This window comes from Apium graveolens, chromosome 7 (assembly GCF_009905375.1).
Source record: "Apium graveolens cultivar Ventura chromosome 7, ASM990537v1, whole genome shotgun sequence".
Lineage (NCBI taxonomy): Eukaryota > Viridiplantae > Streptophyta > Magnoliopsida > Apiales > Apiaceae > Apium > Apium graveolens.
In genome coordinates this window covers 85243538-85257034 of record NC_133653.1, presented here as the reverse complement: position 1 = coordinate 85257034, position 13497 = coordinate 85243538, and the positions used below count along the sequence as shown (strand labels likewise).

Here is a 13497-nt window from a genome sequence, read left to right as displayed (position 1 = left end):
TCAAATTAAAAAAATTAGCTCAATATTACTCGGCGTCGCCTTACGGCGACCCCTCGCAGTTTAAAATTTGAAAAATTGAAAAAATGTAAATACTTAATATGAGTTATTTTAAAAGCGTTGAATTGAAAACTACAATATTACATTTCTATATATATTGCTTAAACATATGAATTTGAAATTAATTTATGTCAATTACTCTCTAACTGTATTTCTATATATATAACTTTAATATAAAAAAATTAGTTCTATATTACTCGGCATCGCCTTACGGCGACACCTCGTAGTTTAAAATTTGGGAAATTAGAAAATGAAAGTAAGGAATATAAGTTATTTTAAAACAGTTGAATTGAAAATTACAATGTTACATTTCTACATATATTGCTTACACATGTGAATTCGAAATCATTTTTTGTCAATTACTCTCTAACTGTATTTTTCTATATATAACTTAAATATAAAAAATTGTGCAATATTATTCGGCATCGCCTTATGGCGACACCTCGCAGTTTAAAATTTTCAAAATTAAAAGATATAAATACTAATATAAGTTATTTTAATACTGTTGAATTAAAAACCACAATGTTTTACCTGAATACATATACAAAACATATAAATTAGTGCATTAAAACAAAAGTCATTATTCTGTTAAAGGAAATTTTTTATTCAAAAGTATTTTAATATTATTGCGATGCCTCGTAGTTTAAACATTATACAATTAAAATATTTCTTTATCAACACAGATATATATCAATGCTCTATAATTTGCAAAATGATTCTCCAGTTTTCTAAAAGATTTGTTGGAAGCCTCTAAAATAGTAGAGGTCATGGAAATCACAAATTGATTCCAAATAGCTAATGACACGATTGCAAGCATATGTGTGTTCTGCAAATGTTTTTAAAAAAGTTAACGAAAAACATAGATATGAAACAATATACTATGCGTATTCACATCCTGATTCTAATCTTGATGCTGAATTTGCCACAATATTCTATGTGATTGTAATCATGGAGAATATAATTGAGAGTTAATATTGTAATCACATCCTGATTCTAATTCGGATACTGACAAACCCTGATTCATATCCTGATTCATATCATGTTGCATAAGAAATCAGGATTTCTCAGCATCAAGATTAGAATCAGGATGTTAATATGCAGAGTATGCTCCAATAGATGTGAGAAATGGTTTGAATGCAATTAATACAATTAAATCACAACTCACAGTCCAACAAAATAAGATTGTGCATGACTGCCTCCCCACGGTCATTACTTGATATATACATTCTTGTCGCTCAAACCTTCAATGTCCAAGCTACTTGAGTAACATCCAGAGCGGACAAATACTGATGGTCGTCCATATCTGAATGCAAGAAGATGAGAAACTTAATAAATTAATATGGAACTTCAATGTATATTTGAGGAAATCAAAAATGTGTACCTCTATTACCTTCTTTTGATGTTTGAGTATAGGTTGAGAGCCCAGACATGTGAATATATAGTATAGTTAAACGAAATTGATTATGGTAGAGTTGCATAATCTTTTTAACTTTTAAACAGATATGCACTATTTTTATTGATTAATTGACTGAGAATTTATGTAGCCATAATATTCTCTGTGAATTATAATCATGGAGAATCTAATTGAAAGTTAAGATTGTAATCACATCATGATGCTAATCCTGATGCTAACAAATCCTGATTCATATCCTGATACTGATTCATATCCTGATGAAGGAGAAATCCAGGAACATATCATGATCTTGATTCATATCTTGTTACAGAAGAAATCAGGATTTCTCATCAGCAGGATTAAAATTAGGATGTTAATATGTAGAGTATGCGCCAAGAGATGTGAACAATGGTTTGAATGTAACTTATATAATTAAATCACACCTCACAGCCCAACATAATAAGATTGTGTCTAACTGCCTCCCCACGGTTATTCCTTGATATCCACATTCTTGTCACTCGAACCTTCAATTTCCAAGCTACTTGAATAGCATCCAAAGCGGAAAAATGCTGATAGTCGTTCATATCTGAATTCAAGAAGAGGAGAAACTTAATAAATTATTATGAAACTTCAATGTATATTTGAGAAAATCAAGAATGTGTATCTCTATTATGTTCTTCTGATGTTTGAGTATAGGTTGAGAGCCCAAGTATGTGAATATATAGTACAGTTAAACGAAGTTGATTATGGTAGAGTTGCATAATATTTTCAATTTTAAACAAATATGCACTATTTTCATTGATTAATTGACTGAGAGTTTGTGTATCCACAATATTCTATGTCAATTGCAATCACGAAGAATATAATTGAGAGTTTAGAAAACTTGCTTCATGAATATTGTGTTTAACACAGTAAGAAATGTAACAATATAATCGGTCACGCGTAACTTGCATTTGAGGGTGATGAAAGTGATATAGGTATAAAAATACGCACATCGATAACATAATCACCCGGATAGAAAGCATATTCATTAGTTCCCCTTAAAAAAAAATTCTGAAATATTTAAAAGATATGTTGTATTTAAACTTGCCACTAATAACGTCAAAATAAAAGGAAATAGAAGAATAAGTAATAAAAAATAATATAGTATGTGTATCAGTGATACCACATTTTTTTCCCCTATGCTTGAGCAGCGTGTGATGATTACCAAGTTATTTTGATAATCATTTTCTTGTTGTGAGTCAAAATCCCCTTCAACATACTTAAAACCGATATCATGTTTAAACTTTTCACATAAATCTAAGATTACCCGTGCATGAAGCATCATACACAAAATAATTTTGACGAAATTACAACAATAATCAAATATCTACATAAACAGATGTTGTATATGCACTTGTTTTAGACATTTACCTTATAACCTACTTTAGTTAGATATAAAGGCAGATGAGGGCTCTAACAAAAAATATGAAGTAATCAAATGCTAATCGGGTTTGAAAACGACACACATGACATATAAGTACTATAAGGATGGTTGAAATACCCGTCAACACAAATTTTGATTCTCCAACATTACTTCCTTTTCTTGATGCAAACTATTGAAGATATAAATTTGTACCTTTTCTCTTGACTGGTCCAGTAGCTCTTTAAATAATTTCCTCGGAAATGATTCAACAATTATGCTATGAAAAATTATCTTTCAACCTAAAACCTTAATTCATAGACACCGGGATAAAAGTAATAATATTAGGTAACTTTCACCAAATATGTAAGAAACAACTATCGATGTAAACAAACCATGTGGACACATATATATTAGTAGAAAAATTTACACAAAGAGTTTAGGCCTAAATAATAAAGTAGATATTATTATTTAGAAATAGCATATGGAAAAACCTTATAATGTGAGAGATAACCACAGTCTTTGAGAGGATAGCCACCTTAAATTGACACCACCAATTTAAAACATTATAAAATTATTTTTTCAAAAAAAAAGATAATAAAATTAAAATATCTCTTTTCTCGACACAGTTTGATGTAAAAAAATTTAAAATTACATAATTTACCTTAATTGTCAAAATGTAAATATATACCATATATAAATGAAAATAATATAGTTATATTCAAAAAAAGCTGAATTTTAATCTGCAATTTAGTTCAATATTACTCGGCATTGCCTTACGGCGACACCTCGCACTTTAAACTTTGAAAATAAATGTAAATATTCTACGTAAATTATTTTAAAATACGTTAATTGACAATCACTATGTTATATTTGATGTATACAATTTGCAAAAGTAAAATATTAGTGCATTAAAATTATTTTGCAATGAAATTTTTTTATTAAAAAATTATTTTAATATTACTAATAATAACCTTAAACTGACACTTCCAATTTTAAATATTATAAAATTAATTATTCAAAAAAAAGATAATAAAATTAAAATATTTCTTTTCTCAACACAGTTTGATGTAAAAAAAATTAAAATTACAAAAATTACATTAATTGTTAAAAGGTAAATATATACTATAGACAAATGAAAATTATATAGTTATATCCAAAATAGCCGAATTTTGATATACAATTTAGTTCAATATCACCTGGTGTCGCCTTACGGCGACACCTCGCACTTTTAACTTTGAAAAAATAAATATAAATACTCGACATAAGTTATTTTAAAATATGTTAATTGGCAACAATTATGTTATATTTGATGTATACAATTTGCAAAAGTATATATTAGTCCATTAAAATTATTTTGCAACGAAAACGTTTTATTAAAAATTTATTTTAATATTATTGTAGCCACCTTAAACTCACACCTCCAATTTTAAACATTATAAAATTAATTCTTCAAAAAAAAGATAATAAAATTAAAATATTTTCTTTCTCGACACAGTTTGATGTAAAAAAATTTAAAATTACATAAATTACATTAATTGTCAAACGGTAAATATATACTATAGACAAATGAAAATTATATAGTTATATTCAAAATAGCTGAATTTTGATATACAATGTTGTTCAATATCACTCAGTGTCGCCCATTCGCACTTTAAACTTTGAAAAGATAAATATAAATGCTCTACATATGGTATTTTAAAATATTTTAATTGACAACTATTATGTTATATTTGATGTATACAATTTGCAAAAATATATATTAGTGCATTAAAATTATTTTGCAACAACATGTTTTTATTAAAAATTCATTTTAATATTACTATAGCCACCTTAAACTGACACCTCTAATTTTGAACATTATACAATTAATTCTTCAAAAAAAGATAATAAAGTTAAAATATATTTTTTTATCAACACAGTTTGATGTACAAAAATATAGAATTGCATAAATTACATTAATTGTCAAAAGGTAAATATATACTATAGACAAATTAAATATATCACCCGGCGTCGCCTTACGGCGACACCTCGCACTTTAAATTTTGAAAAGTAAATATATATATACTCTACATAAGTTATTTTAAAATATGTTATTTCATAACTATTATGTTATATTTGATGTATATAATTTGCAAAAGTATATATTTGTGCATTAAAATTATTTTGCAACAAAAACTTTTTGTTAAAAATTCATTTTAATATTACTAATAGCCACCTTAAACGCACATCTCCAATTTTAAACATTATAAAATTAATTATTCAAAAAAATATAATAAAATCAAAATATTTATTTTCTCGACACAGTTTGATGTAAAAAAAATTAAAATTATATAAATTACATTAATTGTCAAAAGTTAAATATATACCATAGACAAATGAAAAGTATATAGGTATATTCAAAATAACTGAATTTTGATATAAAATTTAGTTCAATATTACTCGCGATTCGACACCTCACACTTTAAACTTTGAAAAACAAATATAAATACTCTACATAAGTTATTTTAAAATATATTAATTGACAACCACTATATTATATTTGATGTATACAATTTACAAAAATAAACATTATTGCATTAAAATTATTTTTTAAAGGAATTTTTTTATTAAAAATTTATTTTAATATTACTGATATCCACCTTACATTGACACCTCCTATTTTAAGCATTATAAAATTAATTATTGGAAACAAATATTATAAATTAAAATATTTCTTTTCTCGACATAGTTTGCTGTAAAAAAAAATTAAAATTACATAAAATATAACAATGATTTTGAAATGCAGATAAATATAATTTTTTGAAAATATAAACTGTGTATGCATATATTTTGAAATGCATAAAAATATCACATTAATATCACACTATCTCTTTTTTAAATTTTTGGAGATTTTCATTAATTCATTCAATATTTGAGATTTTAATATTGTTTTTGTAGATTGGATGACCTTTATTGGTTCATTGTTGTAAAAAATATAATAACAAAGGTCACCTATCTTGGAAACCAAGCAATAGTATGTGTGCATATGTGCAAAAAAATTATATCAAATGGAAAAACTGGACAAAATTACCAATCATGGCCAACAACAAAGATTTCCCAGAACATGGTCCCCGAGCTAGCCAATAAAAAGGCCAGAAAGCCCAATTGTCCAAGTGCAATGCCATCATCAGCAATAGCAAAATAACAACTAAATTCCTCATGACATAACTAACAGACCTCCAAGAATTCTTAACCCAAGCTTGGAAATAGTACAAACTTATTATCAATACAAAAAACAACACTAAAATTACATAAAGAATGGAGTGCAGAGACGAATTAAAATAAAAACGAAAAAAGAAGAAATATGATGTACTAACTTGCTTATTCATTGTGTTGCATTAGAAAATGAAACTCAATTAAAATCTACATGTAACCTGCAAAAGATTAGGAGATTTGAAATTTGAGAGAAGAAGAATAGCTGGCATGTATATATCAATCTAATTTAACTCAATTTACAAATCAAGGAGTGATAGTTTCTATAGATAAGTATGAAATTCAAAATTTAAAAATATAACAAATAATGGAGCAAATCATGCATGATTGATTAGTCTAAAATCTTTTTCCATAGATAGCTTATTTTTTGAATTTCAAATTATAAATGTAGATTAAGAATATTTATACAAACATTAATAATACTAGTTATCTTGCCCGCGCTACGCGCGCTCCATATTTCTTCAATTTTGAATATTTTTTTTCAAAATTTGTAATTTTTATAACATAAACGGTTATCTTCTAGTTTTATTTAATTTATTTATTACAGTTATTTAGGTTCCGTTTATTTTGAAATATAAAATTGATATTATAGTTTAACCTTAAATCTCAATATTTTATTTTAGTTTTCTTTCTCTCACATTTAACCAATTAAAAGTCTCTTAACTCATATTTTAACATTTCTCTTTTACATTTTTAGTAGTCAATATTTTAATAATTTTTACAACAAAACTGAGTATATATTTTTTTTAATTAAAATACTTTTTTAAAAAATACAGTAAATATTTTTTTTATCCGCTAACACAAAAAATTCGTCCATAACTTATATAATTTTCACTATATTATGAAAAATGCCAAAGTCTTACTTAAAAAAATGCTAAAGTCTTAACTTTTAAAGTTGTAAAAATTTACGTATTATATTCAAAAATTATGTAATATATTATAATTATAAAATTAGTAATCACTATTTTTTACTCCGCTAACACAACATTCCGTCCACAACTCAATAAACAAATAATTATGTTTTTGAATTTATTCTAATAATTATGTAAAATTCAAATATTTTCAATATATCTCATTTGATTTATTACGTAATTAAATTAAATTATGTTTAAATTGTTTAGTCATACAATACAAATTTATTTATTGATTCATAAAAAGGATATAAGTCAAAAGTAGTTGAATTTATTAATTCTGTCTAATGTACAAAAGGGGTTGCATACAGATATAGGACCATCTCGATTCCTGTTCAAATCCCCGGGGTAGAAGGTCTATCAATCCTCATACCAAGCTCAATCCTCAGATAATCTACACTACGGTACTAATTTCTCGATCCTCTGTTACTGTTCCTTTAATTTGAAGTTCGGTTGTATGCTTCAATTCTCCCAATCGGTTGTTATAGTAGGTTATCTAACTTATCTGGTCTGATCTGTATGATCATTGAGAATGTAATTCAAGTTGTATTGATCTTAATTGATGCATGTAAAGACTTAATCCGATCGGGTTATGAATAGTAGTATCCGCATAATTTGAGAAGCAGGGCAAATTGATGTTTTATTTTATGAGTAGTAAACATGTAGGTATGTTCTATTTGATATATGCATTCACAATTGTAGTTTTTCCTTTTGTTTAAAATCATGGTAAGGAATTTGATATGGGGCACTCTTCCTCAATTGTACATTATCTGTTACACTCGGTGCCCAGTTTATCATTTTTTTAGTAGTCTCCGCACAATGTGAGAAGCAGAGAAAATTGATGTTTAATTTTAGCAATAATAAATATCAAGGTATGTAGAATTCGATATATGAATTCACAATTGTAGTTTTTTATTTTGTTTAAAGTCATGACCAAGTCATTTGATATGCGATATTCTGCTGTAATTGTACAGTACTTGGTGTTATACTCGGTGTAGAATTTTGATAATTTAGTAATGGTGAATACAATGGCCTTTAGTAATAGTAAATACTTGTTGTTCTACTCTGTTTTTTCAGTCATGATACCATAGACAGATTTTCAAAGTTTAGTTTGTTGCAATGGGTATAATGATTCGAATGTGTTCCTCATTCTTGTTACTTAATTGACAGTTGATTTAGTACAATTTTTCTGGCAAGTAAATATCGGAACAATTGGATAAAATTTAAAATTATATAATATATAACAATGATTTTGAAATGCTGATAAATATAATTTTTCGAAAATATAAACTGTGTATGCATATATTTTGAAATGCATAAAAATATCATATAAATATCACACTATCTTTTTTTTAAATTTTTGGAGATTTTCATTAATTCATTCAATATTTGATATTTTAATATTAAAAGATAATTGACCTCAATATCAATATTACATAAGGTTACATAATTTATCCAAACTTTTCATAGTTTAATATTGCACTTTTATCTATCCAATATTGTTTTATACATAATTTGAATGAACTTAATAATTTTATTAGTTAAATACAATAAAAAGTATTCATATAAACTAAATTTATTATTTATATACTATGATACTATTTAATCTAATTTTTTCAATATAAAAAGTATTCATATAAACTAAATTTATTTTTTCAAGTTAAATGGCAGTTCAAATTTTAAATCACCCAAAATACTAACTAAACTCAAAAATACTTGTGAAAAACAAAATTAGGACAAAAAATAGAACATATTCTATTATTGCATCAATAATTTTTTAACATTGCTAAAAAATCACAATGTTCCAGCTTTATTCTCCTCTGTATTGCGCTGCACAACAGCCTCTGTTCTGAAAGAATATTTACCTCGGAAATGCACCGCTTTCATAAATAATTTAAGCTCAATGATAAGCTTGACATGAATATCATATTAAAGGAAAACAATATGGTGAAGTGAATATGATGAATTTTAATCATGTGACCGGGACTACATGTATGAAATGGTCTATCTACAGAATGCATCCGGCTGCTCCTGATGTCATATGTATTCGACCCACCTAGGGCAAAAAAAGTTAAGATTCTGGGATCAATAAAAATGGCTTTCAACCTTATGTTTACCACATAGTGCTGGTTGTTATCCCTCAAGGAGGAACGACAGAAAAGCTTCCTGACACAATTACTTTGTAAAGGTTTTCAATAGTTAAACATGCATGTGACAAAAAACTGATAATCCAATTTCTCAAAGTAACCTACATGTTGAACAAAACATCTCCCGCAACGACTATAGAATGTATGAGGCCTTCCTGACACCCTTGCAAGATTGTGCACACTGCCTCGGTCACATTTCCCATTTAAATTTATTTTTGTGCACGAATTTTTAAAAAAAAATCACAGTGAACACTTCATATTTATACTATATTTATACTGATAAATACTTCAATAAAATGATTAAAAGATTTCATTACTTGGTTTACTTCAAAAAAGATGTAGTTTGTGATTATTTTGTTAATAACACATTAATTAAAGAAAGTGGTCAAAAATTTCATTTTAAATGTAAACATTCAAAAAAATATGTAATTATAATTAATACTTTAATCATTTTATAATAACCGAAAATGTATCTCTCTTGTTCAATGTTATATTTTTAATTTTACTGAATACATTCATGTGCTTTTCAAATTTTTCATCAAAACTACTTTAAAATTTCATTAGTATTAATTGAAACTTTAACAAATCTATATATAAAATTACAGACTTTGTAATTTTTCAAACTTAGAATGGAGCTCAAATATTAAATTGAAAATTCCTGAAACTATTGTAATGATAAAATAAAACTAAACTTAGAAAAATGTATGGATAAAAGCACGGGGACAACAATAAATTACATAACAATTACAACAATAATTTTTCTAACATAGCTAAAAAATAATCCACCATGTTCCAGTTTTGTTCTCCATGTTCTACACTGCAGTGCCTAGTGCCCAGAGGTTGAAACTTTGTTATGCAAGATTACTTTTGTCCTGACTATATCTATTCTCTTTTTTCCTTTCATTTTCATATCCTTAAGGCTTAACCTATGTTAGGCTGAGCCGGGCTGAGCTCCTTCCACACTGGCAATACACTCCTTTCATAAGTAATTCAAACTCATTCCAAAAAACACTTCTTTGTGAGGCTAACATATCCTTCTTGGATTTATAGGCCGTAAGGTATAAATAGTTGCCATCAAGCAGGCCCATTGGTAAGCTTGACATGGATATCACAGTTAAGTACAAAATTAGAAGCACGGATCAGAAAAATAATCAAATATTCTGGTTGGATATGGAGAAAGAACAGGTAATTGAGGTACATAATTATATCTAACATTTTTTTATAAGTGCTTTGGTATATTAAAATAACTTATATAAAAATCATGGTTAAGTTGTCTGGAACTCTATTATCAATGTGATGAATACAAAGGGAATCATAAAATATATTGGAAGATGATGAGATCACAAAAGCAATTGGAAAAAAATGTAATGTTAAAAGAATCCTTGACCGAAACTAAAGATTCAATATGGCTAAAACAAAGGAACTTATACAACGAAGAATGTGATCGATTCATGGGGAGTTATGTACGATGTTTAGTCTCTAAACTTTAATCTTGTTTACAAATGAGATATATCATCCAAATTAGGTATTGGAACTTGGATGAGCTGAAAGCAGCATATATTACAGGCTTTAGTACTTCACCATGATTCACTTTTATTGGTTTATCAAGTCATATGCAACAGTAGAGCTTACGAGGAGATGTTGCACACTAATTCATTTGGCACAAAGAGAAAACCAAAAGTTTGAAGGGAGAGGCCGGCTCCTAATGGGAACAATCTTGCAAAGAAACAACCCCCTACCAAGTCCTCGTTCAACATATGAAATAATAAATTATGCAGGATTTCAATTTCTTGGTTAACGGGCACTACAAAAAAGAATACCTTTAACTATAAATTCTAGTAAAAAGCATACCTAGATTATACTGATAACCATAACTTGAGCAAATTAGAGATATAAAAAGGGACCGACGACACTTTTAACTTAATCATGTACACCTAAATTGTGATAACACAATCACAAATCCTTGCACCTATATAAAACGACTCCAATTAATTTGTTTTTTATATATATGTAAAAATCCAAATCATATACACATATAAGAATAGAGAGATGAATATCAAGACATTTATATTGCCAAATATATAATAGGTCATAGATTTACGCTGGGATCAAATGCAGTCTACATTACGGCTCGACTTCTGCAACACGTTAATCTCTATTATAGAATGGACCAATACATCATCAAGACATGTATTAGATGTGTCATGGAGGGAAATCTAAAACGAAAGTATACACCATGGTATGTATTCCACATCAGAGACTCCTAAATTTAAATTTTAATTATAACTTAAATTTTTGGTATATTAGTAAAATTTCTAGCACTCTTACCTGTATATAGGTTTCATCCTTATTTCTCAAATAGACTCTGTTGTTGAATTATATGCCAAGAAAAATGTTTTTGTTGCTGATGGCGATTGTGCTGATGTAGAGACAAAGATGTGTCCCATCTGCGATTAGAATTGAAACTTTGCCTCATAAATTATCCACAACTACATTAAAATGAAAGAAGATAATTGGAATCCTAACTGCATATATTAACATCTTATTTTTCAAGGGATATTCAATTACTATAAAAAGATTTAAAAATTTGACATTTTATCGTATGAAGCATGTTATATACACTTGAACATGGACAATCACCTCTTTACTGGCATATATAATTCAATTGACTTCTAAAATCTCTCTTTAAATATGCTCCACAGTTCACATAATTCTGAAAAATCAGTAAATCTTGCAACTGCAAACATTAAATATAATACAATATCTCTGCAATCCTCGGGTCATTACTTTTTTTAGCAATTCCTTGTGATCGAGTTACTTCAAATTTAATATGACAGACTATCTCATCGTAATAAGAAATTGGTATTTGCCTCGGTAAGTTCATTCATCACTTCTTATTCCAAATTTTCTCCTGCAAGTACAAAGATATATATATATATATATATATATATATATAATGATATACAATCCAAATGATTAAAACCGAGGGAAGGTAGAAAAATCGGAGAAAAAATGGTATAAAATGTATTACTTTTGTCATAATCAATAACAATGCTATAGCAACATGTATATTTTATCAACATAAAATCAAATGAGTATCAACATAATATCAACATAATCAAGAACAATCCTAAAGCAATAAAGGCGAAAAGAAATATTGACTTTAAATCTCTTGATATTTCTCTCAACCTGTATATTTTATCAACATAAAATCAAATGAGTATCAACATAATATCTCACCAGTAATTAAACTACATAATCTTAAGTGCACGGTTATGGAATAGTAGCCTGGAACTATTTATTTATATTAAAATTGGACAAAAGGATATAAACTCGACAAAAACACGATGAAATTAAATAGTCGTGCACACCTGGCTTAAAATTTGTTGAAAACATGGTGAGATTTATCCCCGCGTCTGCACAAATCTAAACCAATATGGAGAACAATATAATCAGAAAATAATCCACCAAATTCTACAATTAACAAAAATTGAGAAAAATCAAATACAACAATAAAAGTATAACATTATGCGAGAAAACAACAAAAAATCGAAATGAAGTTGTTTAGGACTAAATCAAACAGTTGGAGTGCAAAAAAAATGATCCAAAAAATATTCAAAAAACTATGGTTAAAACTTGTACATACTTTAAATCAATTAACGAACCATAATGATTACCCTTTCCCATGAGAGGTCTGCATATTCGTAATACACAAAGTAACTATACCGGTGGAGTGAGGGATATGAAACTATCAATCGCCTCAAACATTGATGAGTTATTTGAGTCTTGATAATCCCCTGAAATTGAAATATAAGAAGTATAAAAAATCACTCCATGTAAACACAAATATCAAAAAGATAAGAGAAAGCATTATAGAAATTCAATTTTGTAATAGATACAATGATAATCACAAATACAAACACATATCTAAATACATTAATTTCGAAATAATTGATGTATAATCAATTATATTTTTATCCTGCACAAATCAAACAAATTAAACAAATCACACATACATTACGAATATATATACACACACACGAAGAAACTGAGATAGAAGAAGAAGAAGAAGAAGAAGAAGAAGAAGAAGAAGAAGAAGAAGAAGGAGAAGGAGAAGGAGAAGGAGAAGGAGAAGGAGAAGGAGAAGGAGAAGGAGAAGGAGAAGGAGAAGGAGAAAAAAAAAATGATAAATCTGAGAGAAATCGTTTGTTTGTAACATAGTTTACGATGAAAAAAATTCAAAAAAATTCAAACATATTATTTAGTTGCTATAATCAGGGAGCAGTTTAAGTGTCTAAATTGATATGTTAGATTAGTTTTTATATGGGTTAA

At 27.3% G+C, this 13497-nt stretch overlaps 1 long non-coding RNA gene across 2 annotated transcripts; it reads right to left on the bottom strand.

The window, feature by feature from the left end:
* Window positions 1–11942: 11942 nt before the first annotated feature.
* LOC141671243 (uncharacterized) lies at window positions 11943–13218 on the bottom strand. Of its 2 annotated transcripts, none has more exons than XR_012555021.1 (4): window positions 13182–13218; window positions 12831–12962; window positions 12537–12591; window positions 11943–12076 (listed from the first exon to the last, which is right to left on the bottom strand). It is a non-coding gene; the product is annotated as an uncharacterized LOC141671243 (long non-coding RNA). The 2 variants fall into 2 exon arrangements; XR_012555020.1 differs by having other exon boundaries at window positions 12843–12962.
* Window positions 13219–13497: the final 279 nt, after the last annotated feature.